Source organism: Plecotus auritus, assembly GCF_963455305.1.
Source record: "Plecotus auritus genome assembly, chromosome: 10".
NCBI classification, from domain to species: Eukaryota; Metazoa; Chordata; class Mammalia; order Chiroptera; family Vespertilionidae; genus Plecotus; species Plecotus auritus.
Window position 1 is genome coordinate 24,431,385 of NC_137785.1, and position 18,802 is coordinate 24,450,186.

General features: G+C 53.1%; 1 protein-coding gene across 2 annotated transcripts in view; it reads left to right on the plus strand.

Annotated features, from left to right (window-relative positions):
• GSE1 (Gse1 coiled-coil protein) overlaps nucleotides 1-18,802 on the plus strand; it is a 414,418-nt gene that overhangs the window by 142,033 nt on the left and 253,583 nt on the right. The window contains exon 2 of one of the 2 annotated variants that reach the window (XM_080645776.1): nucleotides 12,220-12,400. The gene's annotated coding sequence lies outside the window, so the exon portion shown is untranslated. Of the gene's footprint in view, nucleotides 1-12,219; nucleotides 12,401-18,802 lie in introns of those variants that run through there. The other variant, XM_080645779.1, reaches the window with a different exon arrangement.

The window sequence follows — 18,802 nt, forward strand, 5'->3', positions numbered from 1 at the left end:
TTGCGAGGACTGAGTGAATTAAAATATGTGGAAAGTACTTAAAGCAGTGCAGAGCGCAAAGCAGATGCTATCCATGTGTTTATTAATGTTATTGCCATTATATTTGTTATTTTTTCATATGTTTAATTGAAACCTCTTCGGCTGCTGAAAGATGGCTCACCGCTGTGAGCCAGATCAGAATCTTTCTAAATTTTCTGGGCCCTGAAAACATACAATGTGTTTTGATGTATAAGTTTCAAGTCAGCATCTGGCGCTACGACAAGGGGCCTGGTGATGGCGGCTGGCGGCTGGGTTACTAACTTGGCTTGTTAAGGGTCCAAGGACCTCTGCCCCCAGGCCTGGAGGATGGCTAAGACATACCCGCTCTCTCCCAAGTGGAGTCGAGAAGGGCCCGTGGCACTCTCTTGCCCACTGTCCCTGTGCAGGGGGGCGGTGAGCAGGGGAGGTTGTGTCTGCAGGCCCCTGGCACCAACCTCCAGCGTGTCCCTGCTGCCTCCCCGACACCACCAGGCCAGCCAAGTGGCAGCCAAGCAGAGGTGAGGCCCCGTGAGGCTGTTTGCTGTGGCTGTCACCGTGTTTTCACGTCCTATGATAAACCCTGCCCCGGCGTTAATTTACATGATAGCCAGTGCACCCCAACGTGTGTTTTTAAAGGGTATAATTTCTATCAACTTCAATTAGAGCTATTTTTATTTTTGTCACCCTGAAGAATTTCCCTGCGGTTAAGCTGCCATTTTTCACTGTAATACCCCTGGCAAGGGCTGGGGGAAAAATTAATAGTCTGGTGATCACTTAGCTAATGCACTGTCAGTGCTTGATAAACTGACTGCCCTGGGTGAGGCGGCACAGTTCCTTCCACAGTAATTATGTCATGTCCACCTGCAGCGGGCAAGGCCCCTTTGGTGGAGGCACAGGGTGGAGCGGAGCCCCACGGAGCCCAGGGCAGAGCCTCCCTCCCATTCCCCCGGCTCTTGCCTTGCTTCTGCATCTGTCTTTGTGATGATGTAAGCCCACAGGGTCAGGCTTCTGCCCATCTCCCAGCTGTGTGGTGTTTGGCAGGTTGCTAAACCTCTCTGATCCACATTCAGACAGGGAGCACATTGTGAGGGTTACTGTTAAAAAGCTACCTGACCTCCCCAGCTTAGGACGTCAGAGGAGGTAATGCCAGAGGGTAGGTGGGTAGGGGAAGCATTGTGACTGGTTAATGGGGCACTGATTCACAAATGGAGGGTGCAGGCCCTGAGTGGGAAGCTAGCAGGCATAGCTAGGTACAGACTCTGAAGACACAGGAGGGAGCAGGGGCAGGGCTGTGGTGGGATGTGAGTCTGGGCTGGGGGCGAAGGGAACAGCTGAACCTGCAGGACAGCTTCCTTCCACCTAAATCAGGCGGATGGGCCACCAAGCTATGGCACAGCCATGCCACAGACAACAAAAGGAACCAACTACCAGTATGCCCAAGAACCTGGGCCAGAGAACCGTGCTGAGAGGACAGAGCCAGTCCCAAAGGCTAACGTCCGTGTGGTTGCATTTACGTAACATGCTTGAAGTGAGGAAGCTAGAGAAATGGAGAGCAGATGGGTGGTTGCCAGGCTTGGGGTCGGGGCAGGAGGGAGGTGGGTATGCTTCCCAAAGAGCGTCGTGGATGCTGGTGATGAGCGTCTGTACCGAGGCTGTGGAGATGGATCCGGGAACCCGCCCCAGTAACATTGCTGTGAAGGACGGAACACTCATGGGCAAGGGCAGGGCAGACTGGGGAAATCTGCATGAGACAGGTGAGCCATCGGTGTCACTATCCTGCCCGTGACATTGTGCGGTAGTTTGGTAAGATGTTGCCATTAGGGGAAACTGAGTCAAGGGTACGTGGGATCTTTCTGTATTATTTCTTACAACTGCATGTGACTCTATAAGCATCTATAATAATAAAAGCCTAAACAACCATCGCAACCAAACAGACGACCGAACAGGCTGCGTGAGGTGACTAGGTCGGCAGGGGGGTTAGTGAGGGGCGACCAAATGACTGAGCAGCAGGCTACGTGGGGCTACCAGGCCGGCAGGGGGGTTAGTGAGGGACGACCAAACAGCAGGTTGTGTTGGGCGACCAGGCCTGCAGGGGGGGCAGTCAGGGGTGACCAGGCTGGTGGGGGGGGGGCAGTTGGGAGCGACCAGGCCAGCAGGGGGGACAGTAAGGGGCAATCAAGCTGGCTGGGGGGGGGCAGTTAGGGGTGACCAGGCTGGCAGGGGGGGCAGTAAGGGGTGACCAAGCCAGCGGGGGAGGGCAGTTGGGGGTGAATAGGTCAGCAGGGGGACAGTTGGGGGTGACCAGGCCAGCAGGGGGGGGGGCGGCATTTAGGGGCAATCAGTCAGGCAGGCAGGTGAGCAGTTAGGAGCCAGTGGTCCTGGATTGTGAGAGGGATGTCCAATCCAGGCAGTCGGACATCCCCCGAGGGGTCCCGGATTAGAGAGCATGCAGGCTGGACTGAGGGGACCCCCCCCTCCCCGTGCACGAATTTTATGCACCGGGCCTCTAGTCTTAACATAAAAAATTAACATGACAACAAAATCATCATGTCTCTCCTTGGCTCAGACCCTCCGGGCTTCTGTCTCACTTCAAATGAGAGCCAGAGTCCTCACAGGGATCCACAGACCCCTCTGAAATGTGGCCCCATTGCTTCCCTTGCTTGTCTCCAACCACAGGGGCCCCTTTGCTCTTCCTCAAATACACCAGGCACACTCCTGCCTCGGTGCCTTTGCATAGACTGTTCCCTGTGCCAAAAACACTGTTCCCCCAGGCCTTCACATAGTTCCTCCATAACTCAGATATCTCCTCCATCAGCTCTGTTGAGGACCCTGTGCCAGGGCTGGGGTTACAGGGTGCCTGGGGGGAGACATTCTGGGGAGGCAGAAGCGTAGCCCCTAAACCTGTGGCACTAGGATGAGGGCACTAATGAAGGTGAGCTGGGGAGCACCCACCTCTGCCTAGGGAGGGGAGCTGGGGGCAGTGTCCAGAAGAGGAGGCAGACCCTTGGCTGAGGAGGAGGCAGAGAATTAGGGGGTGACATTTCAGGCAGGAGAGAGGCATAGGGCATTGTGGAGTGGGAGGGGGGCTGGTGGGCATTGACAGTGGCTCATGAACAGACCCCATGTTGCTTCCACCCAGAACCCCGAACCAAGCCTCAGCCTGCCCTGGGAGTCCTTGCCATTTCACAGATGGGGTAGCCAAGGCGCAGAGAGGTAGACTCACTTGCCTGAAGGCTCACAGCTCATAGGAATGGGCTGGGATTTAAACCAGGCAAGCCAGTTTCTGCATCTGCCCCCAGCCCCTACAGGATGCCTGGAGGGGAGAACGGAAGGTAATGAGCTCAGTGGTACAGACAGACACACATGTGAGCACCTTACAACCTTCTGCAGTCCCTTGGGGTGTATCATTTGGATTCAAGTCAACAGTGGGTGTCTCTGCAGCAGCCCCGCCATCCATTCTCCCAGCCTTGCCTTTGTTCTGAGTCAGGCCTCGCTCCCCTCCTCCCACAGACACCCCTCCAGCCACACAGGCCTCCTGGCTGCTTCCAGAACAGGGACAGCAAACTGCAGCCCATAGGCCACATTCCACCCACAGCCCGTGTTTGTACTGCCCATAAACTAAGAAAGATTTTTACATTTTTAAATGGTTACAAAAAAAATCAAAGATAGAACAATATTTTACAACATGTGACAATTGTGTGAAATTCAAATTGCTGTGTCTATAAAGTTTTATTAGTACAGCCACACATTTTCATTTTCATGTTGTCTAAGGCTGTTTAGTGCTACAAAGGCATAGTTGAATCAACAGAGACCATTTGGCCCACAAAGCTGAAAATACTGGTCGGCCTTCTCAGAAAAAGTTTGCAAACAAACTTGCTGGGACACCCTTCCCCCAGACACCGACCTCCACAGCTGGCTCCCCTGTTCCCCTCAAATATCCTCTTCTCAATGGGCAAGCCGATGGAAAATTCTAACCAACCACCCTCCTCTTTATCCCCTTCTATTTGTCTTTTTGGCACTTCCTACCAGCTGACATGTCTTTATTGTCTCTCTCCCCAGCCAGAATGTCAGCTCCTTAAAGGCAGGAATTTTTTTAAAAATATATATTTTATTGATTTTTTACAGAGAGGAAGGGAGAGGGATAGAGAGTCAGAACCATCGATGAGAGAGAAACATTGATCAGCTGCCTCCTGCACACCCCCTACTGGGGATGTGCCCGCAACCAAGGTACATGCCCTTGACCGAAATCAAACCAGGGACCTTTCAGTCCACAGGCCGACGCTCTATCCACTGAGCCAAACCGGTTAGGGCAAATTTTTAACTGTTTTATTTGCTGCTGTATCCCAGATTCAGTGTCTGGCACATAATAAGTGCTTAATAAATGTTTATTGGATGGATGGATGGATGGATGGATGGATGGATGGATGGATGGACAGGTGGATGGTTGAATGGATGGATGGATGGACGGACAGATGGATGGATGAACAGTCAGATGGATGAGTGGACATAGGAACAGTTGGACAGACAGACAGATGGCTGACTGGCTGGCTAGATGCATGGTTGGTGGAGAAGGGGATGGATGTGAGGTATGACAGATGTGTGAAGAACTAGGCTGGGCAAATCAAGGGACTCTTGGATGCCATGTGGAGGGGTCAGAACTTTGGTGGAGGATTTTACTCGGGGTTTGCAGGTTGAGGGTGGTGTTTAGAAAGATCACTAGGCCCAGATATGGTTGGGGGTGGAGAGGGCATGGAGGTCAGTAGGCACACAGGCACCAGCAGGGGTGGGATGGGGAACCCCAGGAGTCCAGCAGTGATTGGCCTGCACTCAGTCTAGCCCCCTGCTGATGGCCTCCTGGAGGTGGCCCTGGAGGTTGATGCCAAAGACTCGGGCTGCCTCCATGTCTCAAAAGCTCTCTTCCTCCACCCTGGAATCCCAGCGCCACCCGCATGCTCTGTTGCCTGGCAGCCAGAGGGAGGCACTCTTGCATCTGGAAATAGAGAAACTCCTCCATTGCAGCCCCCTTGAGGGAGGGGGCCAGGGTCATGCCTTCTAGAATGTTCCCTTCACCACAAAAGCAGCAGAAGCTGGGCATACCTGCCTCTGACCAACTCCTACTGGCCTGCCTGCTGCCAAATATCCTGCCAGCCTCCCTGTGGTCCCACTCTTCTCTGCCAAACCTGCCCAGTATGTCTCGGTATGTCTCCTGAGACTCTGAGTTCTGTTAGCTACAAACTCCCACTTAACAGTACGAATCTCGTGCCCCAACTGCCCATCCCACACACTGGGCCAAGCATTGCGGTGACTGACCCTTTCTGTGCCTCAGTTGCCTCATCTCTATAATGGGGCCTAACAGTTTCTGACCCCAGGGCTGTCTAAAGCTTGCTGCCTGCAAAGGTTGGCCTGGGGCTTGGCACTTAGTAGGTGCTATCCTTGTATGGCTGTGACCACTGAAAGGCCCAGCCGTTTTTGCCCCAGCCTCCATGACCCTTTAGGATCATGATCCTTCTACTCTGGCTTGGAAAGAACCCCTGTTTCAGCTGAAGCCAGAGATTTTTCAGCCCTGGCAGCCCCAGTGTCTTGAATCAGGACTTTCTGGTTCTCTCTGTGCAGGTGGGCTGGGCTTCCCCGCATTCTTTCTTTAACAGGTGCATTCACGGGCTTCCCTGTGTCAGGCCTGTGCTGGGCTGCCGAGTTCTAACCCAGGCATCCTCCTGACCCCCCGCACTGGGGGCATGACTCTCAGCACCCCCTTTTGCAGATGAGGAAGCTAAAACTCAGACAGTAAAAAGGCATGTGAAGGCCTTGGCCGGGTGGTTGGAGCATGGTCCCATGCACTAAAAGGTTGGTGACATATACACCTGTCCCCTTCTTCTCAGCTGGGCTTGGCTGCCACCTCCTGAGAAACGCCACCGTCTTCCTCTTGCTGGGATACCCCAGGGGAGGTGCCCTGTGCCTGCTGGAAGGGGAACCAGGCTGGGCGATCTCTGTCTGCTTCCCGTCCTCTTAGCCTCTGTTTCTCGTCTGTGAAACGCGTTTGTCCTACTCCCCACCCCCACCGCCGGCCCCTCTGAATGGACCATTGCAAAGCCCCAGGAGGTGGTTCTGGGCACACACTTTGCAGGTTGTCCAGGTGGATAGTGGTGACGGTTTCTGTCCCCTCCAGTGGCTGCAGTGAGTCATCACATGTCCAGACTTGGAGCCAGGGACAAAGCCTTCCTTTTATTTCTCTGAGTCCCGGCCCCTCGGTCTACTTAAGCTTCTGTGGTCCTCAAGGCTCAGTGAGCCTGGTCCCTGAGAGGTGGGAACACCTGGGGGAATTCGGGTGGGGACCAGTCGACTGGAGCCTGCGACCCCCCTCCCACTGAGCGCTGCAGCCGGCGCGCCCCTAATTGCTGTCACAGATGTGGCAGCCACCAGCCTCTCCAGCATGATCTGCTATGTCGTACAAGCTTAATTAGTCCCTGATTACTCATTTACTGGGTGCTGTGTGTATTCCATATCTAATAACTTCCCAATTACGCCGGGTCTGCGCCGAACATTTAATAACCCTTAGTTGTCTGCTTATCGGGGATTGTACATTCGGCAGCTCCATCTCCCCCTGACCCAGAGCCTTATCAGTCCCTTTATTGCAGAATTTGGAGTTCTCCACTTGCCATTACAGAGCTGTTATAAGGAATTAAGGGGCATAAAATACTGTTTTTCAGCCTCTGACGCACTAGTTCACAGCACAGAACAGGAAATCCCACCAGAGCTTGCTGAGCTCAGTGTCTTTGTGGGTGGGCTCTGGTGGGGACCAGGAAAGGTGGAAGAGGGACCCCATGCAGGGGTGTCCCTTGTCCCCTTATTTCCCTTCCTGGCAGATGGTACCAGTCCTGTGTGTCCCTGGCAGGTGGCAAAGGTCTCTGCCAGCCCACGAGGTACCCTTCGGCCTTGCCCACCCCCCTTCCAACCAAGGCATGCCCCTGCCATTGACATGTGGGAGGGAGGTGGCGTTTCCCCCTCATACTTGGCTTCCTGCCTGCACCTGATTTTTCTTCAGGGCGAAAGGAAGGTGATGCTGTGTCTTGTGCCACTGGGTGCTGGCATCTCCTCTTCTGTCTCCTGCAGTCTGTTCCCTGTCTCCTCCGCGCTGTGGGGTCTAGGTGTTTGAGAGAGGACAAAACACTGGCCTGGAACCTCGGCTCTGACTTTGACCAGCAGGGTGACCTTGGGCAGCTGACTTGACTTCTCTGTGCCTCAGTTTCCTCCTTGACAAAGTGGCAGTTAAGGTAGGGTTATTGGGAGGATTAAATGGGCTACTGATGTCTGGTGCTCGGTGGGCACCTGGCACATGGTAGGTGCGCAGTATATCTAGGGTAGGCATTACTAGCCCATTTCCCAGAGGCATACACTGAGGTCACATCAGTCATGACTGGGAAGTCTTGGTCCCAGGTCTGCTCTACTCAGGATCGGCACAGCAGCTCCCTGTAGTGCAGTGGTTCTCAACCTTCCTAATGCCGCGACCCTTTAATACAGTTCCTCATGTTGTGGTGACCCCCAACCATAAAATTATTTTCGTTGCTACTTCATAACTGTAATTTTGCTCTACAGCAGCGGTTCTCAACCTGTGGATCACGACCCACAGGTTGAGAACTGCTAGCAGGGTCGCCTAAGATCATTGGAAAACACAGATATTTACATTATGATTCATAACAGTAGCAAAATTACAGTTATGAAGTAGCAACGAAAATAATTTTATGGTTGGGGGTCACCACAACATGAGGAACTGTATTAAAGGGTCGCGGCATTAGAAAGGTTGAGAACCACTGCTGTAGTGCATCTTGAGCGTATTTGGAAAAAAAGAGAAGAATCAGGATGATCAGGAAAAATAGGGGAGCATATGACTCAGATCCTGTCCCCCTCACTTCAGGAACCCTTGGGCTGTCTTGGGCCTTCAGGCCAGCAGTTGACAAAGAGCCTAGAAGGTTGTCCTGGCAGCTGGGGCTGAAACTGCACATACCCCTCCAGGCCTTTGGGGTCCCCAGCCACTGTGCCGTTTTGACTTTTGTTCCTAATGCTTATGCTGTCAGATCATGAAATCAACTGCCGTTTCTTGAGCACCTACTATGTGCTAAGTACTTTAACAGAAATAACATCTAATTCCCTCCACTATCCCTCTGGGAGGTAGGCAGTCACTGTGTTATCTATCACTCCCATTTTGCAGAAGGGAAGCTAAGGCTGGGAGATGCTAAGCTCTCCCAGCTGGGGAAAGTGTCCAGACCCAGTGCCCAGCCCCACCGGGCTGCAAGGAGGCTGAGAGGTGGAGTCCGGCTGGGTACCAGGAGGTAGAGGGGAACAGGCCCCTGTAACAGCCACCAGTCCCGCCGGAGAGACTGCTGGAGAGAGAAATCCTGAGCCTTCCATCCAGCAGCCTCTGGGATGTGATGGGCCCTCAAACTGGAACTTCCCTTTTTTTTAAAATATGTGTTTTCCACATTGCAACACAGATGAGCCTGGGAGACATGATGTTGAGTGAAAGAAGCCAGACACAAAGGGCCACATGTTGTAGATTCCATTCATATGAACCGTCCAGAACAGGCAAACAGAGACAGAACGGAGGGTGCCGACGCCAGGGGCTGGGGAGGGGAATGGAGAATGACTGCTAGTGGGTGTGAGGTTACTTCTAGGGGTGATGAAAATGTTCTTTTATTTTATCAACTTTTTTTAAACATATGTTTTTATTGATTTCACAGAGAGAAAGAGAGAGGGAAAGAGAGAGAAACATCAAAGATGAGAGAGAATCATCGCTCGGCTGCCTCCTGCATGCCCCCTACTAGGATGGAGCCCCCAACCCAGGCATGTGCCCTGACAGGACCTTGACCTCCTGGTTCATAGGTCAACGCTCAACCACTGAACCACACTGGCTGGGCTGATGAAAATGTTCTAACATGGAGTCTGGTATGGTTACACAGCTCCACAAATATATCAGAAGCCATTGAATTATACACTTTAAATGAGTGAATTGTATGATATGTGGATTATATCTCAATAAAACTTAATTTTAAAAAAACACAATAGAGCAGAGGTTCTCAGATGTGGTACCTTGTGGACTAATGCAGTTAATAAAATCAGACAGTGCTGACAGCAACAGGGCGGTCCCCTTTGGAGCAGGGCACGGTGTCTGCCTTCTCCCCCACGCTACCCTCTCCCCGAATCTACCCTGAGCTGGTGCTCAGAGACCACGTATTCCCTGGAGAAAGTGTAACCCCTCAAGAGCTCATTAGGGTATCCAGGGGTAGGCTGCAGTCCCCCTTTCTGTTAAAGAGCCCTGGAATCCGCTCCCCTTTTGTCCTTTTCTCATTAACTGGCTTGCTTTAAAGGTAATGGCCCCAGTCCCAGGACATAAAGGAAACAATAGCCTTTATCCAGCTCGGTCTGTGGGGCCCCAGGAGCTCTGAGATGCTGCTGCATTGGGGGTGGGGGATAGATGTCCCAGGCCTGGTCCTAATAGTACTTTAAATTACGCCTGACCCCAACTAGAACTGTGGTCCTGGTAGGGAGAAGCCACGATGAACGTGTTGGTTCATGGGCCTGCTTTTTATTAGTGAGGAATGGTAAGTTCGGCTCCGCAGGGTGAGGAAAGGCAGCTCTCGGCCTCCGCCTGGTCTGTCGGAGAACTTCTTCGCCTTCACCTAAAACGAGGCTGTCATGAGCTAATCCATAGTCACAGCACTTCCTGTGTCTGGCAGCCTCACCCATCCATTAATACTGACCAGCGGGAAGAGCTAGAACAGAGGAGGGACTGGCATTGGTGCCCTCGTGTTTGTGGCATGTGGCTTGGCACGCAATGTGCTAGGGAACATTGACAGCTGGGCTGGTACGATTCGAGAGCTTCACTGGTTGTGTGAGTTATCCACTGCTGCGTAACAAACGACTACAGCTTCAGCCGCTACCAACCCATTATTTATCATTGCACGGCTCCGCGGGTCCTCTGCTCAGGGTCTCACAGGCTGCACGTCCAGGTGTGTCCCGGCTGCAGTCCCACCTGCAGATTCATTCATGTTGTTGGCAGAATTCATTCATCTCTGTGACTGAGGGCTGCTGTGAACATTCAGGATTTTGTGTGGACACACGTGTTTGGTTTTCTTGCCTATCTGCCTGGGAGTGGAATTGTGGGGTCATATAATAATTCTAGCTTTGAACTTTTGAGCAATTTCCAGGCACTTCTACGCCATTTTACCATCCCACCAGCAGGGTAGGAGGGGGTCGCACAGCGCTCTAACGTGATTTTGATTAGTTGCCAACACTTAATAATCATGAGAGTGCAGCTTTTAAAAATAGATGCCCAGTTTCCTCTTGAAAAATCAGATCTGGCAAGATGGGGCTCAAGTCCCTCCATGCAACCACCCCACTGGTGCTGAGAGGTGCTGCCCTGCATTCTCACCCACCCAGTCCTGGCTTATGGTTTACCCTCCTGGCCCCGGCGGGATGTGTGCTTGAATCTCTTGTCCCTCCTATTCCCACTCCTTTCAAAACCTGCTCCCCTTGAAGGCCTCGTTCACATTCTACCTGCTCCAGGAAGCCTGCCTGGATTTCCCCAGCCCTGTGGAGTCTTTTATTCTGAAACCCCTACAGAGCTTGTCTTCTGCACCCCTTCTTGCCCAATAGTAGTCTCTCTTCCCATCCCCTGTTCTCTAATTAAAAGCTGTGCATCTCCTGCCCCTGATTGCATTGTAACAGCCAAATTTTCTCCTAACTACTTGGGTTCAAATCCCAAATATTCCCTGGAGCTGGCTGGACGGGTCATCCTATGACTAATGGCGAACATAGCAGCCCTGACAGTTTCCCAAGAAGATTAGGGCAAGGTTGCAAGAGCGGCTGAAACCTGCCAGGGTGGGATCTACAGGGGGCTCAGGGTCCCTGCCATGTCGACGCCCTCTCCCCGGATCCCAGGCAAGCCAGTGAGTGAATGAATGACGTGTGCTGGGCCAAGGTGCTGCCTCCTCCTGGCTCCAGCCTAAGCCGCCAGCACGCCTGTGGGATTTGCGGGGGCTGTGGTCTGGGCTGTGTCACCATATGGATCTCATAAATTAAAGCATTCCCGGAAACTAACGGTAAATGTATCCGTCTCTCGCACATAGGGCTGCTGGAGCCTGTGCTCACCCAAGGAATTCTGAGCCATCCATCTCTCTTAGGCACTTTGGTTTTATAGCCCTAATCCCTGAAAAAAAAAAAAAAAAAAAAAAAAAAAAAAAAAAAAAAAAACTGGATCAACATGAAGCTGCTTTTCTACAGCCGTGCTGGCCCTGGAGCGTGTAATCAGGAAATGGGGGTTGCCTGTCCAAGGTGCGTCTGCCCCGAGGTAGCTGTAATTGGTTATTCAGGCCCTGAAACCCACCAGGGGCTTAGTTCACCCCTTCTGCCCAGGCCTCTGAGGTCGGAGGGGAGAGCCCCGAATCTGAAGCCCTGTTGACCTGGGCTCACCCCGTCTTGGCATCCTCAGGCTTCTACCACCCCCTCTCTGAGCCTCAGTTTCCCCAGATGTGAAAAAGGGATGGGGCGATCAGGATAGTCAAAGTTAAAAAGACAGAAAGTACAACAGTGGTCGCCGGGGGCTGAGGGAGGGGAGTAGGGAGTTAGTGTTTAATAGGGAGAGAGTTTCCATTGGGGATAAAGAGAAAGTTCTGGAATAGGATGATGGTGATGATGGTTGCTCAACATTGTGAATGAACTTAATGCCACTGAACTGTATGTACCCTTAACAATGGTCAAGATGGTATATTTTGTATTACGTATATTTTACCACAGTTTTTAAAATACGGAAAAGGGGTTGGGGGCGAGGGGGGCAGGATGACTACCCCGCTGGAGGAACTGAAGGTTAGTAGGTTTATCTTTAGAGCTGTAACTACCTAGTAGGCGGTGATTGCCAGCTTCCATGCAGAGCCGCATGGGCTCGGGTAGTGGCAGGCCTGTGGATAGAACCAGTGTCCAGTGGTCGGCCTGGTGCTCCCAGACAGGGTTTGCTGCTAGAGGAAGAAATTGCACTGACTTTGCTGGGAACCAAGTCTCCACTGCCCCTCGCCAGCCAGGCTGTCCTGCCTGCAAAGACCTGGCCATCATCGGGGAGGAAGGTGTTCAACAGCCCATGGGTCCCACCCATGGGGCACCTCCAGGCAGGTATGGCCAAGACTCACCATGTCTACCCTCCTGTCATTCCAGGTCACCACTGCATCTCTCGAGGCACCGGCAGCCACCCACCCTCCCACTCGGGAGCCTGAACCCTGGCTGGGGACCCCAGCGGAAAGCCTGCTCAGAGGCCCCAAGACCGCCCAGGAGCTAGGGCCAGCCCGGTGTCAGCAGAGCAGCCTGGACGGGGCCGGACCAGACCTCGTGGGCACAGGTAGATGCCAGTTCTTTGTATCTTTAGGGATTGGAGTGGATGGTGCTGCCTTGGCAGGGAGGGGCCCCAAAGCCAGTTCTGGCTCAGAGTTCCACCCCATGAGTGCCACTTTCTGGCTGAGAGCCTGGAGGCAGAGTCTTCTGTACTTGAGTTTGTATTTTTTTTTTTTTAATCATCCTCAGGGATTAAACCAAATTGTGATTTAATCAGAATCCCTGCTTCTCGACACCACTCATCCTTGGTTCACAGACAGCCTTTGTTTGTTGTGCTGTACTTGTTTATCTCTAAGTTTTATTATATGCACTCATTCATTTTAAAAATTAATGTAATGGATACCCATGAACCTGATACCCAGCCCAGGCATTAGGCGGTCCATCGACCTTGATGCTCATGCATCCTACCCCGCCGCCCGGACGGAAGCACCATCTCAAGTTTGCTTTTTCCATAGCACCTGTGTTTGTCTAACCATCCTATGGCGTAGCTTTGCTGGAGATTTGAATTCTGTGTCCCAGGGGCAGGCTCCCCTCACTTGGCGTTCCAAGGTGCGTCTGTGAATGTCACAAGCTGCCACTCTGTTTTACTGCCCTATACTGTTCCATTGTTGTATTGCTTGACTCATGTGTGCCCACTCTCTCGCCGCCGATGGCACCTGGATCATTCCTGGGTTTTTCGGTTGTGAATGCGCCATGTCCTGGCACACGTCTCTCGCAGGATTTAACCTCAGCTGGGCCAGATGGGGTAAGGACATTATCTTTAGGAAGATAATGCTCACTGGTTTCCGCTGTGGGCATTTCACTCCCACACTGCCAGCCACGGAAACCCTGTCTGCCCATCTGGGCACCGTCGGACAACCTCAGTTTCCCGATGACAGAGAGGCTGGCCCCTCCTTGGCTGATGGGCCTGTGAGTGTGGATCCCGAATCACTGGTTGTGGGGCCTGTGGGCCCTGGGCTGGGGCAGTGAGTGGATCCCAAGTGGGGCCCTTTAGCTGAACTTCGGCATGTGGTAGACAACCACATTCTTACCCAGGAGGGTCTCTTGGGCCATATTTCTGTCAGTTGAGTGGGTTCCTGTGTGTGTCCTGCCTTGTTGTTGCCCCTGAGAGGACTGAGTCCCGAGACCCCAGCCTGCCTTTCTGTGCTGGCCCACTGTGTGGACAGCTGGCTGGAAGCTCGGCTTGTTTGAGAAGTGAGCCAGAGCTGGGAGGAGTCAGGCTAGAGGAAAGGGGAGCGGGGGAGGGGGTGTTGAGGCAGCTGGCCTGCCCTGTTCTCATGTCATGTTGGGGCTTCCATCTGGGGCATTCATCTCCAAGGCAACCCCAGTACCACCTCTTTCTCTCTGTGATGTGGACTCAGCTAGGAAAGGGGCTGGGCCTCAGGCCAGGGACAGACCCTGCTGACCAGCAGCTTATGGGCAGATGGGGATGCAGTGGTCAGGTGGCAAGGGGGGCTTGCAGGTGGTGGGCAGGGATCCTTTTGGGGGAGCCATTCCCCCCGGCTCCCCAGCACACTCAGAGCCTTGGACGAGTGTCTTCTCCCATTCCATGCCTCAGTTTTCTTATCTGAGAAGTGGGAATGAAGGCTAATGTGAGTGCCTGCCTCACAAGGCAGGAGTGAGAATTAATTAACTGGGACATGAAGAGCATTCAGTGCAGGTCCTGGCACCCTGAGTGCCCATAAGTGCTAGCTGGTGTCAGCGCTATTGTTATTATAATTCTTAGTTACCCAACTGGCGCCTCCTCCAGGCAGCGTGGAGCATCCCTGAGGCTGTTACCGTGACCTGCCTTCTCCACCCAGCTGCCCCTCAGCTCTGGGTAATAGCCTTCTAAACCATGACCCTCAGTGACACTACCCAACCCTCCCGGGCTGGCACACACAAGGCCCAGCCCCCTGCCCTGGGGCTGCCTGGGGCAGGGCAGGGGCATAGGGCCCACGTCTGCCAGCTGCTCCCCATCCGGATGCAGCCCTGCCTGGAGAGTAGGGGGTGCAGCTTCACAGCCAGAGACCCGCCAGGAGCTCCATCCTGCTGTCAGGCCTCTCCCGGGGAGGCCACTGCTGCTCAGAAACGTGACAGTGACTAATGGTTTCTTACACACCTGCCACCTCTCATCCGGTGGGCGGGCACAGCCCTGGGCCAGCTATGCACTGCCAGCTGCACAGCGGGGCGGGCACAGGGGGTGAGCACGTTCAGACATGTGGACACACACGAGCGCAGGGACACACAGGGACGAACCTGGCAAATGCACCACACACAAGGATACCCATGCAAACACGCAGATATTCACAGGCACATACATACAGCTACACACGCACACACAGGCACCATGATTTTCTTATAAACACACACACACACGCAGGCAGGCAACCCTGTCACTTCCTCTCTCCAGAGCTCTGAATCCCTCTGTCTTCTCCACTGTTCCCCCTGCCCCCTGCAGTGATGACAGTACAGGCTGGGGCAGGGCCTTTTGGAGAAGGCCAGGGGGCTGTGGGCAGGTCAGGGGATGCACCTATTGCCTTGGAGCGTAATTACCCATTGCAGTCCCTCAGTTCCCCATAAATGTCTGCTACATGGGGACAGCAGCATTTGCCATGGGAAGGAAGCCGTCACACCAAGAACCCTTGGTGTGGGCCCGGTGGTTCAGTCAAGTGCCCACAGAGACACACACAGCCAACCTGCAAGGTGAAGGCTGTGCGGTTCTCTGGCACAGCTTCCTGAGTGCCCACCTGGGGTGTGGTCACCTGCTGGCTGCAGGGAGTGTAGCTCCAGGGCTGTGGGGGAACTGGCAGGCAAGGCACACACCTTGGGCTGAACATCTTCTCCAGCTGGTGGGAGAAGGGCGCAACCAAACTCGTGCCGTGAGGCATCCTTCCCGTGTCGGGCAGCAAGCCCCCAGCTCAGCTCTTTCCAGTGTTCTTAAGTGTTTAGTCAAAGGAAGATCCATTTCTCATGTGTCACTTGCATGTGGTATAAAATCCAGCGAGAGGACACTCCTAATTCATCATCACTGATGGGAACAGGCATTCCTGAACAATTGTCTTTGTGCTGTCGCAGCCTCCGTAGGAGACATGCAGCACCATCTGGGGAGGGATAAGCAGGGGCGTGGCTTGGTGTCAGAGACCCAGGTTCAAGTTTCTAAGTCTCGGCACTGCCGATTCCCAGCCACAGGACTTCGGCAAGGTTCAGAAAATTCCCAAAGCTTAGCTGCTCCGAGTCAGTGTGATACCAATGAAATCTTCCTTGTAGCATTAGTATTAGTGATGGATGAACACCAAGGAGGCACCCAGGGCTGCCGTGCAAGGTCGTACAGGTTGCACACTGCACAACTCCAGGGGGTGCCATTCTCATTGTGGTCTCTGTAAATGTGCTCCCTGCGTGGCCATTAGGGCTGCCATGCTGCCTAGCTGAGTGGTAGCCCCATAGTTGTGCCGTGTGGGCCCTGGAAGTCCTTTCTGAGCTATGGGATGGCTTTAAAAGTGGTTAATAATATCGTTATCAGCCCTGGCCAGTGTGACTCAGTTGGTTGGGCATTATCCCATGCACTAAAAGATTGCTGGTTCAGTTCTCAATCAGGGCACATGCCCAGGTTGCGTGCAGAAGGTAGCTGATCTATGTTTTACTATCACACCAATCTCTCTCTCTCTCTCTCTCTCTCTCTCTCTCTCTCTCTCTCTCTCTCCCTCTCTCCCCCTCCCTTCCTCCCTCCCTCTCTTCCTCCCTCCCTCCTCTCCTCCCTCTGCCTTCCTCTCTCTCTAAAAATCAATAAAAAGTCTTTTTTTAAAAATGTCTTTATTAATTGAGATAGTGGAAGCCACAAACCCTCTGTTGGGGTCGGGGTCGGGGTCGGGGTTGGGGTCGGGTCACAGAAAACCAGGTGGAGGTCGAGTCTCTAGTTAGAGCATGTTACTAGGGCCTGGACGTTGAGTGTTTATAGGAGCCGACGTCCATCCTGGGCCCACTTCATTTTCCTCCTCCTTTCCCCTGTAGCCATGTGTTTAAATGAGTGTTTGTTGGGTGTGATTAGGGTGTGAACTCTTCAAGCGTGCAGATCCCAAGCTCCCTGAGTTCAAAGCCTGCCTCTGCTCCTTCCGAGCTTTGGTTTTAGGCAGACAACCTCTCTGTGCCTCAGCTCCCCCAGTTTTGAGGATCCGAGAGTTGATCCCTGTCCAGTGCTCAGCACAGTACCTAGCACATGGGAACAGCCGAGACATGAGCTGGTGACCACCCGAAATCCTGGCCCCACAAAGGCCTTTGTCTCTTTGTTGGGCAAACAAGCTCCCAGCTGGCCAGGGTTGGGTCTCCTTGGCCAGGAAGGCAGGACCTCCACTTGGGTACTTGGCTCAGGCCCCCAGAAGTCCTTGGCAGGTCTCACTTGGAGCGGGTACTGGTGCTGAGTGCTTTGATGAAGGCGCTGGAGGACTTCGGCCCCCGCTGCCAGGCGGCAGCTGCTTGGAGGGCCCGGGCGGCCGGGTTTGGCTGCAGCCTCTCCAGCCCAGCGGGTAAGCGCCCCTCTTCCCAGCTTTAAGGGAAAGGCGCCTTATGCAGCGTTAGCACAGCCCTTCTCTGTCACCCCTCTCCCTGTGTGTCTGCAGCCAAGCTGGGATCCACAGTCAGTTTTCTCTCCGACTAGCGCTGTGTTTATCTTCTTAGGAGCTTCTTGTGACACTGGGGAGCTCAGAGCTTGCAAGTTGGGTCAGGAGGCCTGGAAGCCTAGGCAGGCTGGGAGGCTCTTCACTTGTAAGTCGATCTCTCCCCAGAAGCCTCTTTGAATGTTTAGTGGGACTTACTGTGCTGGGCCCCCTTCCGTGCTGGGCTTTCAAGATGCTTCCCGCCTCTCTGTTGATTACTGCTTCTGCTTACCCGGGTCTGGTTGCTTTCAGCTGGTCCCCTTGGCTCGTGTGTGACTTTGTGTGTCTATCTGTCTGACTGATTCAGATTTCCATGAAATAAGAAAGAATGTAACTTGGGCAATTTAACAAGCTGATAAACGGAGCATTGACTTAAATGCAGTTCATAATGGCACAAAGATAAAGGCGGCCTAATTACCTGGCACAATTGCTGTGAAAGGGGGCTGTTTGCCTTGGAGTCTGATTTCTTTCCAAATAATTTGTGGTCAAGATTTCAGGTGGAAAAGAAGAGGTCAGTGGAGTCACAGATAGGACTGTTCCGGGACTCTGAATAGGGTGCTGGAGCCCTGTAACCAAGGACAGACCAGCAGCCATGGTTACTGCACTGTGGGGCACCTGTCCACCAGCGGCCATGGTCTGTACCTGCCCACTGGCCTGCTTTCCCCTCAACAGGGTTTAAGCTGATAAGCTGGCACTTGGGGGCCTGAGCTGTCACAGTTTGGAATCATATGGGTTAAATTGGCTTGAAAGCATCATTTGTAATGCTCTGGCTGTGCCCACACCAACTTTCACTCATGACCTTCTAATTGAGAGCAAAAGCCATTTGAAAATTGGGCATCTCTCCCAGCGCCCTTTGCTTGTATCTTCACCAGGATACCGGTCCAATGAAGTTATGATTGCTCGTTCACACTTCTGTCTTCACCTCTATCCTGCCCTTCACGTGTTCATTTGCTCACAGATATCTGCTGAACACCTACAATGTGCCAAAGACTGCATTAGACACTGGGGAGCACATTGGTGCACCAAACAGACATAAAATCCTGCCCCCAAGGACTTTCATTTAAGAGAAAGGCAAATAACTCACGAATAAGCAAGTTAATGTGTGATACCAGGTGGTGACAAGTAGGGTAGGAGACATGGAGTCATGAGAGCTGTGACTTTAGACGGGCTGGTCACAGAGGGCCTTGCTGAGGAGGTGGCATTAGGCCAAGAGCTCCAGGCCAAGGGACAAGCAAGTGTCAAGGCCCCGAGGCAGCCCGTGTTCCGCACGCTTGCCATCTCCATGAAGGCAGGAGCCATATCTTACTGTCCTCTCTATCTCTCCAGTGCCTGGCACAGCGCACGTAATAGCTGCTCGCCGGTGCTTGTTGAGTGAATATACATTTTTCATTCAGCTGGTACTGGGGGGCGGGATAGCGGGGAGAGGTAAAGAGGAAATGAGATTCTTATAAGCAAAGGGGATGTGTGTCTTCCTGAGCTTCCCGGGCCATGAGGGCTGACCTTGCTATATGTCAGGTGCTGTGAGTCTGGGAACAATTTTTTTCTTAGTTCCATTAGTTTCCTGTGGCTGCTGTTACAAACGACCATGAACTTGGTGGCTTAAAGCAACACAAGTTTATTACCTTACAGTCGGGAAGCCAGAGGTCTCACTGGCTAAAATTAAGGTGTCCCAGGGCTGTGTTGCTTCCAGAGGCTCCAGGGGAGAATCGGTGTCCTTCCTTCCTTTTCTATCTTCGAGAGGCCACCTGCATTCCTTGGCTCATGGCCCCACATCACTG